The 15,000-nt window shown below is 44.0% G+C and overlaps 1 protein-coding gene across 1 annotated transcript in view; it reads left to right on the top strand.

Moving 5' to 3' along the window:
• Nucleotides 1–2,545: 2,545 nt before the first annotated feature.
• LOC135098794 (bestrophin-2-like) overlaps nt 2,546–15,000 on the top strand; it is a 99,338-nt gene continuing 86,883 nt past the window's right edge. The window contains exon 1 of the mRNA XM_064001191.1: nt 2,546–2,660. The gene's annotated coding sequence lies outside the window, so the exon portion shown is untranslated. The remainder of the gene's footprint in view (nt 2,661–15,000) is intronic.

Raw genomic sequence — 15,000 nt, 5'->3', positions numbered from 1 at the left:
ACAGATGAGCGCTGGACAGTCTAAGAGCGTGTAAATCTCCAGTTTCACTAACAACACACACACACACACACACACACACACACACACTAGTATTTCCCCATAAAGCCTAACCTCTCCACCGCCAGCAGATTTCTCGCAGCGCCAATGAAGCAAGTGAACCATTAGACAGCACAGGAATGACTTGACTCGCGTAAAGAAAACCAGACGGAAAATGACTGCACCAGGTAACTAAGCGGCCACATCTTCCTATGTCGTATTATCGTAATATCTCCTCGTAAATGTAAGTCTTCTTTCTCTTTTCGTCTCTTACTTCTATTACATTTTCTTTTATATCATCTTCGTCCCGTATCTCTCTCTCTCTCTCTCTCTCTCTCTCTCTCTCTCTCTCTCTCTCTCTCTCTCTCTCTCTCTCTCTCTCTCTCTCTCTCCCCTTCGTAAACACCAACCTTTCCTCCGCCTCTCGCTCTTCACTTATTTTTACTTTCTGAAGATGAAAAGGAGAGAGAGAGAGAGAGAGAGAGAGAGAGAGAGAGAGAGAGAGAGAGAGAGAGAGAGAGAGAGAGAGAGAGAGAGAGAGAGCTGAAGACGAGCATAACAGGAAAAAAAATTACAATGAGTGATGACATAGTGACAATTGGTAAGCCAACACAAGAGTAAGGAAAGCACGCAGTGTCAGACACGTGTTGTCTCGCTCTGTCTGCAATTTTTTTTGTTTTTTTTTTCACGAGGAGCTCTGTAAGTTATGACCTTGAAAAACGTTTAACTTCTCCCCATTACAGCAAAGTTTGGGAGCATATGGTACTTGTACACGTGGCCTCACCGCTCACCTCCTCCTTACTGTCCTTTCATTAATGACTTGTAATTAGTACATTCATATCCCAGACCACTTAATTTGTAATTTTCTAGATTTAATTTCTTGATGTCTTGAAACTTTAAATATATTTTATTTGTAACTTTTTTTATTTCAACATTACTAGTATTTCTATGCAATTTTATATTTTTTTTACGTATGACATTAGGTGTTGCTGTGCCACGCAAGAAAATTTGAACCACTTCTCTGGCGCAGGGTAATAACAAGGCTGAGAAAGGCCCACTGAAGGTACAAGTCCCCAAAAGAGTAGTTAAATTAAATGGTGCGAGGAAAAAACTAAGGTGGTGTTCTCAGTGGGTGGAGCGTGACATCCCTCACTGAGGCAGGCAGGAACACTGAGACACCAGGGATTCCACACCTTACCCTCCCTTGTCTCCTCGCTTGTTAACCCGAGGGATAAGTATTAACAGTATTCTCATAACAATAAACCATGCTCAAGAGTGTTTCTCCTCTTCATAATGTTGAAATATTTTTAGCCTGTCACTAGAGCCGTAAAAAAAAATAATATATATATATATATATATATATATATATATATATATATATATATATATATATATATATATATATATATATATATTTATATAAATACGAATGACTTCAAGAGCCTTTTAAGTGTAGTGGAGGTGCGGCGCAGAAATGTTTGAGAGTACAGGCCTTAGTGCTCATCGTCTTACACTTGGTGACTGATTCCTGCTCAGCTTCACCACGTCCCTGGCATCACGACCCTTGCAACACGCCTCCTCCTTCACCTTTCCCTCTTCCTGCCCCCTCCTCCCTCTCACTGCTGTCACCCCCTTCAAGATACATCCGAGATACAGCAATACATGTAACAGTGATTTATGCACACGTCTGAAGCACTGAAACACTGAAACACTGAAGAAGCAAGTTGAAAGATCGGGTGAAATAATGAAAAGGAAAGAGTTAACGAGTTAGTGAGGTGGTTAGCCTGCTCTGCGCGACTCGGTGTGAGCAGACGTCATCACTGAACAGCTGAGCGGGGAGGGAGGGAGGCAGGGAGGGAGGGAGCAAGATGGAGTTTGTTGTTTTAAAATATAGGTAGCAAGTTATTGTTATTTTGCTTATTTATACAAATGAAAATGAGTGAACGTGACGATGAAAGACCAAGAAATAGAAGGAGAAGAACGCAGAGGAGGAGGAGACAAGAGAAACATGACAATAGTTTAGTAGGAAAACTTGAACTGGAGCTGTTCCTTCCTGCCGCCACTACTTGACTGGCTGGAAGTGCACGGTTACTCCACCTCACCACACTCACCTCAGTCAGCCTGCCAGCACCTCACTCGTGTCCTCGCCTTCACGCCGCCACTAAAGTCACTTCCCACACGCAGCAGCAGCACAGACCAGTACTTTCCCTGCTACACACTCGCTCTTCCTCACACTGCACCCTCCACTCCCTTCCTCTACCCTCCCACCACCAGCGCTCCCTCCCTCCACCAGTTTTCTAGTTCCGTGTTATATTTCAGTGAATAAACGAGTGACATCAGTTGTAAATATTTGACCCACACTTACCAAACAAATAAAAGATTTAGATCTCGACTGAAATGTTCATGATTACACAGAGATTACCCAACTTTGCGTGACAGGCAGGCGTGACGTGTCCAAGGGAGGGGAGGAGTGGAGGGAGGGTCAGCGGAGGAATACAGGGAGGGAGAGGAACGAAGAAGAAGCAGTTAGAGGAGATCCACTCACAGGATTCTGCGTTGTTGATTTGTGTGTGGAGGTATCGTGGGTTTTGCCTGCCTTCATTGTTGCTCGTCTGCTGAAATAAGTAAGTGACACAGAGAGAGAGAGAGAGAGAGCACGGCTACAACACATTACCAGTGACACCAGCAGGGAAAACCCATCACCGCCACCATTACTATAACCACAACACCATTCCTTCTTCACAGATATCCACACCACCACCACCACCACCACCATGCTTATCACCACCACCACCACCACTGTTCCTGCCTCCCAGCCCATTATCTTCGCCACCACCACCATCCCCACCATTACCACCCGATTAAGGAACACAATGCGGTGCACCAGATATTAATGAAAGTGATTATAACCTGCCGTTAATTGCTGCCTCCTCTAATGACCCATCAGCGCCATTACCTCCTCCTCCTCTTCCTCCTCCTTCTTTTCTCTATTTTCTTTCTCTCCACCTCTCTTATCTATCTTCCACCATTACCAACACCTCCTCCTCCTCTTCCTCCTCCTCGTTTTCTCTATCTTCTTTCTCTCCACCTCTCTTATCTATCTTCCACCATTACCAACACCTCCTCCTCCTCCTCCTCCTCCTCATTACATCAATTAACCACCTAATCACTGCCACCCCGCCATTGGCTCCTCCCTAACAGGATAATTGGCGGCCGTTGATTGGCTGAGGGAGTTAGGCAGTTAGCGGAGCATTATCTTAACCTCTGGGTAAAGGGAGGAGGAGGAGGAGGAGGAGGAAGAAGAGAAAAGGTGTTTATGACGAATGTTGAGGTGTAAGAATGATGAGGAGGAGGAAGAGGAAAAGGAGGAGGAGGAAGAGGAGGGGGAGATAAAGACAAGGTGTTTATGAGGACCTGGAATGAAAAGAACCAAAATGAACGGTGAGGAGGAGGAATACAAAGGAACACAAAGGAAAGCCAAACAGCAACAGACCTTTTGGTCCTTGCAAGGCTGTTTGGTAACTACTTCTAACTAGCTACAGTGAAGAGAGACAGGACAGCATAGCAGAAGGTAAGGACAGCATAGCAGGAGGATTAAAAGAAATAGCACTTAACCACTACATTGCTGTGTTACCTATACATTTTCTTCACTGACACATATAAAATTTTAGTTTGTCATTTTGTCTCTTGTATGGCTTTGATTGCAGAGATAGTACACAGAAAATAAATAAATAAATAAATAAAAAACTGCAGCGCGACACCACGAGGACTTAGCGCGCCAAGGCGGGAAGGGAGGAGGTGGAGTCCTACCCCCCACCCCCTGCAACACAACAACATGTTAATTTCTCGCAAAATAAAGCAAAACACAGCATATGCCTATAAAGTATTTTCGACTTAGAATTACTTAAACTATTAAATCCTGGAGTATATCCCTTAACTCGCGGGACAATATGTATATATAAAGAGAGAGAGAGAGAGAGGGGGGGGGGGCGGAGGGGAGAGAAAGGGTAGAATCGGAAAATGATGGAAAGGAAGCATGATGAATGAGAAGAGAAAGAAAAGAAAAATAATTACAAGGGGAAGATAATGAAAATCGGAATAGAAACGAAGAAAGTAAACTTGATGGACGAAAGAAATGAAAGAAAATAGGTAAATGAGGGGAGATGAGAAAGAATGATTAGAAAGAGGAAAGAAAAAGAGAGAGAGAGAGAGAGAGAGAGAGAGAGAGAGAGAGAGAGAGAGAGAGAGAGAGAGAAATAGGGCAACGTAGAAAAGGAAGGGAAAATGCTTGAAAGAGGAGAAAAGAGGGAAAAATTAAATAGGACGGGGAAGAAGGAGAGAGAGAGAGAGAGAGAGAGAGAGAGAGAGAGAGAGAGAGAGAGAGAGAGAGAGAGAGAGAGAACCAGGAAGCAAGAATTGGAACATGGTGTGATCTACAGACGCTAACATATTGAAGGGTGAAGGGGGAGGCAGATGAGAGGAGAGGGGGAGAGGGAGAGAGGGTCGCCACATCAACACGCTTAATTTAGACGCGCTTAACTTTCGCGAACACCTTCACGCGAGAAGAGAGTAATGGTGGCCATTCACGAGGAGATTTGATCGCTCAGAACTGACAGATATGGAATGCGGCAGATCAAATCTGTCGCTCTACCCGCCCACTAACGTAGGGACCATAGCTCATGCGTCCGCCGTCCAGTGGTCGGTCAGTGCCAGTGGTGATTGGAGTACTAAATCATGGATCCCGACAAACGTAAAGCATTTGCTGCATTGGTGATATGTGAAGCAATGAAACCAAAAAAACGAAAGAAATCATTTTGGGCAAAAGAATGGTATAAAAACAGAGACACATATTCCCATATAACACTTTTGAAAGAATTGAAGGAAAACAACCCAGATGATTACAAAAACTATTTAAGAATGTCGGACGATGCCCGCTGGCCGCTGGCACACACACTGAGCGATAACGTCTGCGAGGGTAAGAACACAACAGATCCCGCCCGCTGCCAGACACACACTGAGAGATAAAATCTGCGAGGGGTAAAAACTTCAGACTGGATGGAAGATCAAACCGTACGATCTGATGTGTGAGATTTTATCCTTCGGAGACCACTGACGGGCAGATCTTTCGCATATTTGATCTGCCGCATTCCATATCTGTCAGTTCTGAGCGATCAAATCTCCTCGTGAATGGCCACCTTAAGAGAGCGGGAAAGAGGGAAGATCTATTCAGGGAGAGGAAGGAAACGAAAGCTGGAGGAGGAGGAGGAGGAGGAGGGAGGAAAAAAGTCAGGGGCATGATCGCGAAAATATGTTTCGAGGGTGTAAATCAGTGAATCTTCTCCCTGTAACCTGAGAGAGAGAGAGAGAGAGAGAGAGATTGATAGTATCCCCTCTCTCTCTCCCTCTCTCCCTCACTCTCTTACTCTCTCTTCCTCTCTCCCTCCATCCCTCCCTCCTTCCCGAAGCGATGTAATTCAAGTTTTCTCCTTCCCTGCCTCCTTCCCTTCTTTTCTCCTCCTCCTCCTCCTCCTTCCCTTCCTCAGTGTCTCTCTCTCTCTCTCTCTCTCTCTCTCTCTCTCTCTCTCTCTCTCTCTCTCTCTCTCTCTCTCAACCATGAAACCAAGAAAAGCAACACTACTACTACTACTACTACTACCACCACCATTTTCTTACACGTCACACCTTTATCGACTTCCATTCAATCATCACCACCATTACCACCACCACCACCACCATATATATAAAGTACCAACCCATCACTGTCTGCTACTGTATTTAACTACCACTATTACTACAAATATTACCACAATTTGCACATAGAACACCATCACCACCATCACCACCATCACTGCCACAGTTCATCAACACACACACACACACACACACACACACACACACAGCATACTACAACCACCACCATTACCACCACAATTACGCAAACTACCACCACCACCATCGTCATTCATTACACCAGTCACTACCACAATTCATCACCACCACCACCACCACCACCCCCACCACTATCACCACAATGGGGAGGCGGCGGGTTGGTGGCTTCCCGTCTTCGCTAATAGAAAGATCAATCCGGAAGTTAATTTATCAACCATCTTGTTTGAAAAGGCGGGAGGGAGAGAGGGGCGGGAGGAAGAGACAGAGAGGGGGAGAGAGGGAGAGGGAGCGGGTGGGTGTGGATGAGTGGGCAGAAGAGGAGAGAGTGGGAGAGGGAGGGAGTGGTGGGTAGATCATGGGTTAACAGAGAGAGAGAGAGAGAGAGAGAGAGAGAGAGAATCACGCTGTTTCACCATTAGTGTGGATTGACTCATTCTTAAGTAATGGAGTCCACCAACCCCCCCGTTACCTCTCTCTCTCTCTCTCTCTCTCTCTCTCTCTCTTTGCTTCCACGTTTCTTTCCTCCCTCCCTCTCTCCCTCCCCTTTCCCTCTTCCTCCCTCTTCCTCTTCCTCTCCCTCCCTTCCAATCCTCTTCCTCCCTCCCAATCTGAGGACTAATAAACATTACAAATATGCCATTAACCCCATTCCTTCACCCTCTCCCTCAGAGAGAGAGAGAGAGAGAGAGAGAGAGAGAGAGAGAGAGAGAGAGAGAGAGAGTTTAGATTTTTTAGCATTAGACATGTCAGTCGATAATTTTAATGTGTGTGTGTGTGTGTGTGTGTGTGTGTGTGATGTAGGCAGATATGTAGGTAGATAGATAAATAAATAAGTAGGTCGGTAAGTAGATAGATAGATAGATAAATAAATAGATAGATCGATTGATGAACAGACACTGGGAGACTCACTGAATGACCGATAAGTTAATAGACACATTAAATTTCTGCCAAACGTTGGTGCACAAAACAACAGCCTCGTTATCCTCATTGCCACGGGGCCTTGAATACCCACGCGGCAGTATTAGCAACACACGCCTTCTTGCCGCCCACACGCGCACCGTTTGTTACCAGTCCGATCCTTGACGCACTCACGCCCCATAAAAAGCAGGAGACACACTCATACAGCGTGACGCAACTCAGAATGCATCACACTGAATTTCTCCTTCACAGACTCCTTGCGTGAGTACTGTTGCATTTCAAAGCGTGGAGAGAGAGAGAGAGCAATGACTGTATATCTAAGTCAAGTTCTCTAGCTACAGGCAGTGAGGGAAGTCTCGTTATGAAGTTCTCTAGCCAGTTCATCTCTAGCTCAAGTTCTCTAGCTACAGACAATGAGGAAAGTCTCGTTATGAAGTTCTCTGGCCAGTTCATCTCTAGCTCAGTTCAAGTTCTCTAGCTACAGACAGTGAGGAAAGTCCCATCCATCATTCAGTTCATGAAGTTCTGTAGCCAGTTCATCTCTAGTTCAAGTTCTCTAGCTACAGGCAGTGAGGAAAGTCCCATTCAGTTCAGAAAAGTCCCATTCATCATTCAGTTCATTAAGTTCTCTAGCCAGTTCATCTCTAGTTCAAGTTCTCTCGCTACAGGCAGTGAGGAAGGTCCCATACATCATTCAGTTCATTAAGTTGTGTAGCCAGATCATCTCTAGGTGAGTTCAGGTTCTCTATCCATGAACAATGAGGAAAGCTTCCTGTGTCATTCATTTCCTTGGTAAGCGTCTTCCAGTGACCAGAAGTGCATTAAAGTGCTGTACATCAGACCTTACAATTTAGATTTTTATTATTTTTCTAGAGTTATTGTTATAAATAAATACCACTTACTTTGCCTTAGTCTGTTTCACTTTCATGTATCTGTTTGCATTTCTGTGTAATTTCGATTCTGTCTATTATTAGAGTTATAATTAGAGACGAGTACCACAGAGTTTGCGTCAGTCTGCTTCGCTCCAGATCTCTCTCTCTCTCTCTCTCTCTCTCTCTCTCTCTCTCTCTCTCTCTCTCTCTCTCTCTCTCTCTCTCTCTCTCTCTCTGTGTGTGTGTGTGTGTGTGTCATATTGTTATTTGCAATATTATTTACACGTACACCTTAATAATCTGTGGTCAGTTAACAATCTCAGTCTGGATCTAATTCTGAATGAAGGCGTGTGTTTGTGCAAAGTTTGGTTGAGTGTGCAGTGCCTTGCCAAAAAGAAATCACTTCACATTATCTCTTAGAAACCATTTGCTTTGAGTGCCGCAGTGTGCATCAGTCTGTCTCGCTTCCGTGTCGGTGTCTGCATTCCTGTGTTATTTCTTACACTGCACGAGGGGTTACGACAAAAAATCGCTTTGTATTTCCTCTCTGAAACCATCTGCTTTCAGTGACAGCAAAAGGCGCTTTGGAAAAGATAACTTAGTCTAAAAATTGTTGTATAGAGTGTCTAAAATAAAAGTATAGAATGTACGCACTGCATTGTATAGAAAAATATGGAATGATTTGCATCCAGCGGCGTGTGTCCAGTGTTCAGTGTTGTCTGTCACTTTTGAGTCAGTCACAGCAAGTAAATGAGTAAATAAATAAAAAAATGTATCAACCAAAGCAGTGCTGCCCAATATATCAATACAAATTATTCAGTATTACATTGTAAGTTAGAGAGAGAAAGGCACACGGGGAGACCGAAGGGTACATGAAATACAGGTGAGGAAATGCGTGTGACTCACCCACTCACTCACTCACTCACTCACTCACTCACTGATTGATTGATGAAGTTAATTATTGAAATCCCAAAACAGCAATACAAAATTCTATCACGTATTTCCTTCGTTCTTGCATGCATGTCATTATGTATGTATGTGTGTATGTATGTATGTAGAGAGAGAGAGAGAGAGAGAGAGAGAGAGAGAGAGAGAACGAGAGAGAGAGAACGAGAGAGAGAGAGAGAGAGAACGAGAGAGAGAGAGAACGAGAGAGAGAACCGTAACATTTTCACAGTTAATGTTTAAATAGACAATTCACTTCCCATAACCTCTTACTAAAACTTCGTCTATTGGCTTCCTCCTCCTCCTCCTCCTCCTCCAACAACAACAACAACAACAACAAGCACCACCACGAAGTAGCAGCAAACATCAGTATTCATGCCTCTAATAGCGCTCTCTCTCTCTCTCTCTCTCTCTCTCCCTCTCCTTTTCCCCAGCCCTTCCTGAAACCTCCCCATCTCTTTCCATTCCTCCCCACCCCTTCTCAAACTCCCCCAACCCTCCCCAACTTCTCATAAACATTCCCCACCTCTTTCCAGCCCTCTATAGTCCTGCCCAACACCATCCCCGACTTTATCAAGCCATCGTCCAGCCCTCCCCAGCCCTCCCCCTCTCCCCAGCTCCTCCAGCAGGCAGTATGAAGTGGGTAAGAGCCCCACAAGGCCCCACAAAGGCCCCCAGCCCCGCAAAGCCGTACAGGAAGACGAAATGATCAGTAACAAGGCAAGAGGCTCCGGTGGGCGGACATGTTGAAGTCAAGTTGTGGGTGACTCCTCCCCAACACCGGACGCGGGCCAATCATCGCTCACCGTTGTGTACGTCACAGCCTCTTGACCAATGAACAAGCTGGACCACCCATATCACCTCTCTCTGTAGGACAGGGACTACAGACGAGTGTGGCAGGCCATCAACTGGAAGGGCTGTTTATAGGATGATGATGATAATAAAGTTAAGCCTACTGATGAAGAATTTAAGCATTTTTACGAAGATTTAGAAGGCACTGCCACAAGCAACCATACTGATCAATGCCGAGATGTGACTGTGTCGATTCCAGTTTTAGACGATCTGATCTCCCCTGGTGAGGTCAGTGCCCAGGTGATCACATCAAGGCAGACGAAGCGTGTGGCCCGGACGGCATCCCACCTGGAGTGTTCAAGTTGTTACCAATTCAGTGGTTAATGATTATCACAACTGTTCAGTACGATATTTGCCACCGCTCAGCACCCTACGTCCTGGACTAGGGCTAAGTTTTCCACTATATTCCAGAAGGGCGACCGGAAAGACACAAAGAACCATAGAGGCATTAGTGTAATAAACAGCGTTGCTAAATTATTTGATATGGTTGTATGTTCGAGATTAGAGAAGTGGTTCACTCCGTACCGTGAACAAGTTGGGGCACAGAAAAGGCGTGGCTGTCTCCAACATATTGTAACATTGCGTATACGATCTGGTACCGAGACACACGTTAATACGAATCCTTAAACGCTTGGGGTGTGGCTCAGTGATGTTGGCTGTTATCGCTGCCATGTGCAGTGTGACCGAGAGCGTTATCGGCACCGCGGTGTTCACGGCCACGCTGGGAGTGCCACAAGGCTCCCCGACATCGTGCCTACTGTTCGTTCTTTACGTTAATGATTTGATTCAATTAATAAAAGAGAACTGTGAGAACGATGGGTTTTTAAAGTGGCTGCATGTTTCAATACTGATGGATGATACACCGTTTTGCTTGCTGCAGCACGCGAAAGAATGATCACTAAGTTATCTCTAATGAAGCGATTTTGCGATGATTACGACATGAAGGTAAATGAGTCCACCACCATCACCATCATCACCACCATCACCACACCACATCACTACGTCTCCGCCACACTTGTCTAAATCTACTACGTAAAGCACATCACACGCGTCGCCGCTCCTACACACACACACACACACACACACACACACACACACACACACAGAAAGAGGAATTATGAGTGTGATATAAATATGTTGATTCGTCCGTGGAAGTCTTCAGCACAGCGAAAGTGCCCGGGGGGAGTGGGCGGCGAGTGGGCGGGAGCGGGCGTGGGAGTGGGCGGGGGTAGGCACATGTTGACAAATAACGGGTGCGTGGGAGGCAGGTTCAGGTGAACACACGCACGCTGGCACACTCACCTGAGACTGTGCGTGCAGGCGTGCAGGTGTGCAGGCGTGTAGGCGTAGGTCGGTACAGGCACGTGATGGACCTAAGGGTGATTGCCAGGGCGTGCTAATCCTGAGGGCGGCGGGGGGGATGCGGAGGGGGAAATTCAGGGGCAAATGTAGCGATGCGCGCGGGTGAGGCAGCGCCCCGCCACCGCCCACCGGCCCCGCCCACCGCTCGCTGCCACACGCCACTCCGAGCCTCATCGGGGCGTGGCGTGCGGGCGCTGGTGGCGTGGCGGGCGGGCAGGCGAAGGGGACGCCGCACCCGACCAATGGGAGGCCTCGGGAGGACTGGGGCGGACTCCCACCATTCTTCCCTCCCTCCCTCATTCCCTCCTTCCCTGCAGCATTCACCTTCCTCCTCCTCAACGTGTTTACTAGATTCGCTCTTTCTCTTTCTCTCTCTCTCTCTCTCTCTCTCTCTCTCTCTCTCTCTCTGATACTGACGGTGTTTTTATAATTTTTGTGGGTTTTTGTCTATTTATCTATTTGTTTTTACGTGTGTGTGTTTGTTTGTTGGTTTTTTGTTTGTTTATCTTGATTAGTTTTTTTTTGTCTTGTCTTGTCTAGTTTGTCTGAGTGTTCGTTTGTGTGTACGTGTGTGTGTGTATCTATGCGTCTCTCTCTCTCTCTCTCTCTCTCTCTCTCTCTCTCTCTCTCTCTCTCTCTCTCTCTCTCTCTCTCTCTCTCTCTCTCTCTCTCTCTGTGTGTGTGTGTGTGCACTGAAAAGAGAATAGTTTTTGTCTCCCCTTCTCACTCCATTTTTTTTTTTTTTTTACTGTATTGGTTTTCGATTGTTTAGTTTTTATGTCCGTTTTCACTTTTTATTTAATTCTGGTATATTTTTGTTGTTGTTGTTGTTGTTGTTGTTGTGTGTGTGTGTGTGTGTGTGTGTGTGTGTGTGTGTTTAAAAGTATTGCCATTAACTTATACGTATTTTCCTGACAGTTGAAGTATTTGTATAACTTTTATACGTGTTTTTCTGTATAACCGTATGTTTTTCTGTATAAGTATATTTTACAGTATAAGAAATTGCGTGACTTTGTAAGTATTATTCCGCACCATCTAAGTATGTTAGATTTCATGTTTTCACGGTTTAAGTGTGTGCAGTTCCTCTTTATAAAGGAGATTAACTTACAGCGCGTCATACACACACACACACACACTATATCACCTCCCCTTAACACATCCATGCAACAAAGGCTTCAATTACCAGCCATTAGAGAGAGAGAGAGAGAGAGAGAGAGAGAGAGAGAGAGAGAGAGAGAGAGAGAGAGAGAGAGAGAGAGAGTACGAGTATATGGGGTCTTAATGGTATGTGATAACAGGTAAGTAAGAGGCGGTGATGGTGGTGGTAGTGTTTTTATCACCTGTCTTATTGATACTGTAAATTAAGGATAGGAATTATACAAAAAATGGAAGAGGAATTAACAAATCTAGAAGGTTATACGTAGGTGTGAGTTTCTCTTATCATCTCCTCTCCTCTTCCCTCCGCTCTTCTTCTCCCCTCACCTTCTTATTAACACAGATCGAAGTTTATAAAGATCACGATACCAGACAAAAAGAGAATAAGAAAACAACGCCATCACTTCACGACAAGATAATCAAGGAATTCTCAAATACAAAGATAAATATTGTAAGAGATTTGATATGCTGAATGAGTCTCCGTAGTGTGAAATGAGTGAGGATGACGGCTTCATCTAACCAGGTATTGAGGGAACAAGTTAAATACCTCCCACATCTTGCCCTCAGCACCTCGTTAGTTAGAATTAATGCTGTTATTGTGCCTTACTGATAATTATGAAAGGAAAACTCGTAAAGAAAGAACGTAAAGTCCCCGTAAACTGGATCATTATTTGAATTCAGTAGAGGTAGGGGTGTGATATTAAATACACCAACTTGACTAAAAATGGTGAAATACTGAACGAGGAGTGGAGAGCTAATGTTATTCTTGTGTGTGTAAGTAAAGTGGTGCTACAGACAGGTGCGCTGTTGTGTTGTCCTCGTTAATTAAATACCAGGACATAAGAAGTGCTTTAGTGGGGAAACAGACTTAAGATAATGCTCTCTTTGTCTGTGATGTAATGCCATTTGATGTAATAAACTCTTTTTCTCTCATTAAGTCTAGCAAGTTAAGGTGCAGGATTAATAGTCTTGCTTGTAATAGTAATGTGATGGGAAGGACAGATGGTTTGTGTTCTGTCAGTAAGATAAGGGCGACCACTTGAAATTACTTCTTGCACAGGTTGTAATTAAGATGGGCAGCTTCATAAAGGTAATGTATGACACCTGTCCTATTGAAGTTAAGGAGAGTAATATAATAGAATAATGGAATATGGCGAAACAGATTTAAGATGCATTAGAAATTACACCTTTACACTTTTAATTTAGGCGAGTAGACATAGAAAGGTAATATATTGGTAATACATCACACCTGTCCTATTGAAGTTAAGGACAGTTATATAATACAGTAATACAGGAGTACGGCTAATATGCTTAAGATACCTTCCCTCGTCGAGCAAAGAGGAGTCACTTAAAATTACACCTTTGCAAATTTGATTAAGGTAGTTAGGCATATAAAAATAGCATACTGCACCTATCTGTTTTAATTAATAGCAGTAATATAATACAGGTGTGATTAAACGAGGAATGATCATATAAAATTTCACCTTCACACACCTCAAGGCCAGCGGGAATGTGAGGGCAATACATCACGTGTATCTTATTGAAGTTAAGGACCAGAACCCCGCAGCCCGGCAGGAGTGCTGTGGGGCAAAACTCATAAGCCTTGGGAGAGAAATGAAGAGAATAATATTATGCATAAGATGGAAAGACAGACACGGCAGGGAAGCTTGGATTAGGGAAAGCACGGAAAGTTGAGGGAAGGTATTCTGGCTGACAGGAAGGTGAGGAGATGGAAGGCGCTGCTTGTGTGGGGCGAACATTTGACGGTTATTATTGCTATCGTCATCATCGTCATCATCGTCATCATCATATTCATCTCTGGGTGCTTTGGGCGCAATAAGCCATGTCACATTGGCATTTTCTTAGACCCCACAATGATGATTACCTAAGTTCATTCTTGCCATTTTTGTCAACATTTACTTATCCACCTTGCTTTGTGTTCCTCGTTCGCTAAGAGATATCAGGCTGAGGTTTGCATTATGAAGCATTTCGCCTTCTTATTTCGACTATCTTTATCAGGCTGTAGTGGAGGTTATTAAGGTTTTCCAAAGGTGTTTTCCTCATAATTCTAGCAAATATTAGAAACTATGTACATTAAGGTTAGTCATTTTCTTATTTTCTCCATTTCTTAACTGCCATGGAATTATACATATTGTGTTGACGGTGTTGTGAAATGAATAAAGAGGACGTGTGTCTGGCGAGAGGGAGAAGATAAGAGGTGTGATGGAACGAGGAGAAGAATGTGTGGAGGGCGTAATGAAGTTGAAGATGGAGGAGGAGGAATAGGAGGAGGAGGAGGACAGAGTAAGGAAGATGAAATATGTAGGAGGGAATGGAGAATAAAAATTGGAATAGGAGGAGGAGGAGGACAGAGTAAGGAAGATGAAATATGTAGGAGGGAATGGAGATTAAAAAATTGTCAAATGAGCAAAGTATGAATTATGTACAGAAAACGTGTGCAGGAAATTAAAAAGAAAAAGTGCATGGCAAAGTTTGAGTAGGATGGATATTTTGTTAATTATAAAAAAAAAAAAAAAGTGAGAGGCAGAAAATACATGTACATTTTTAAACACCAAAAATGCAGGTAACCGAAAAAAAAAAAAAAAAAACTAAGGAAAACGTAATTTAGTAACGTAAACATAATAATAAGAACCAAAGAAAAGAACAAAGGAGAGAGAGAGAGAGAGAGAGAGAGAGAGAGAGAGAGAGAGAGAGAGAGAGAGAGAGAGAGAGAGAGAGGGAAGAGAGGCGGGAGATAATAAAATACAAAACATAGAAAATTAAACAAGGAAAAATTACCGTCACATTTCGTTTTCTTTCTTTATTTTATCCTCTTTTATCGCATGATCGCATCCATATATTTCTATTCAATTACAAGTGTGAGATATTACCTTGATATATATTACAATTCATAATATATTGCTTTATTTACTTTATCTCCTGTTCGCCAGACGATAAACACTGAGTGAAA

The sequence above is a fragment of the Scylla paramamosain genome, unplaced genomic scaffold, assembly GCF_035594125.1.
Source record: "Scylla paramamosain isolate STU-SP2022 unplaced genomic scaffold, ASM3559412v1 Contig81, whole genome shotgun sequence".
Taxonomy (NCBI): domain Eukaryota; kingdom Metazoa; phylum Arthropoda; class Malacostraca; order Decapoda; family Portunidae; genus Scylla; species Scylla paramamosain.
Note: the sequence above shows the minus strand (reverse complement) of the source record. Positions and strands in the feature narration are given on the sequence as shown.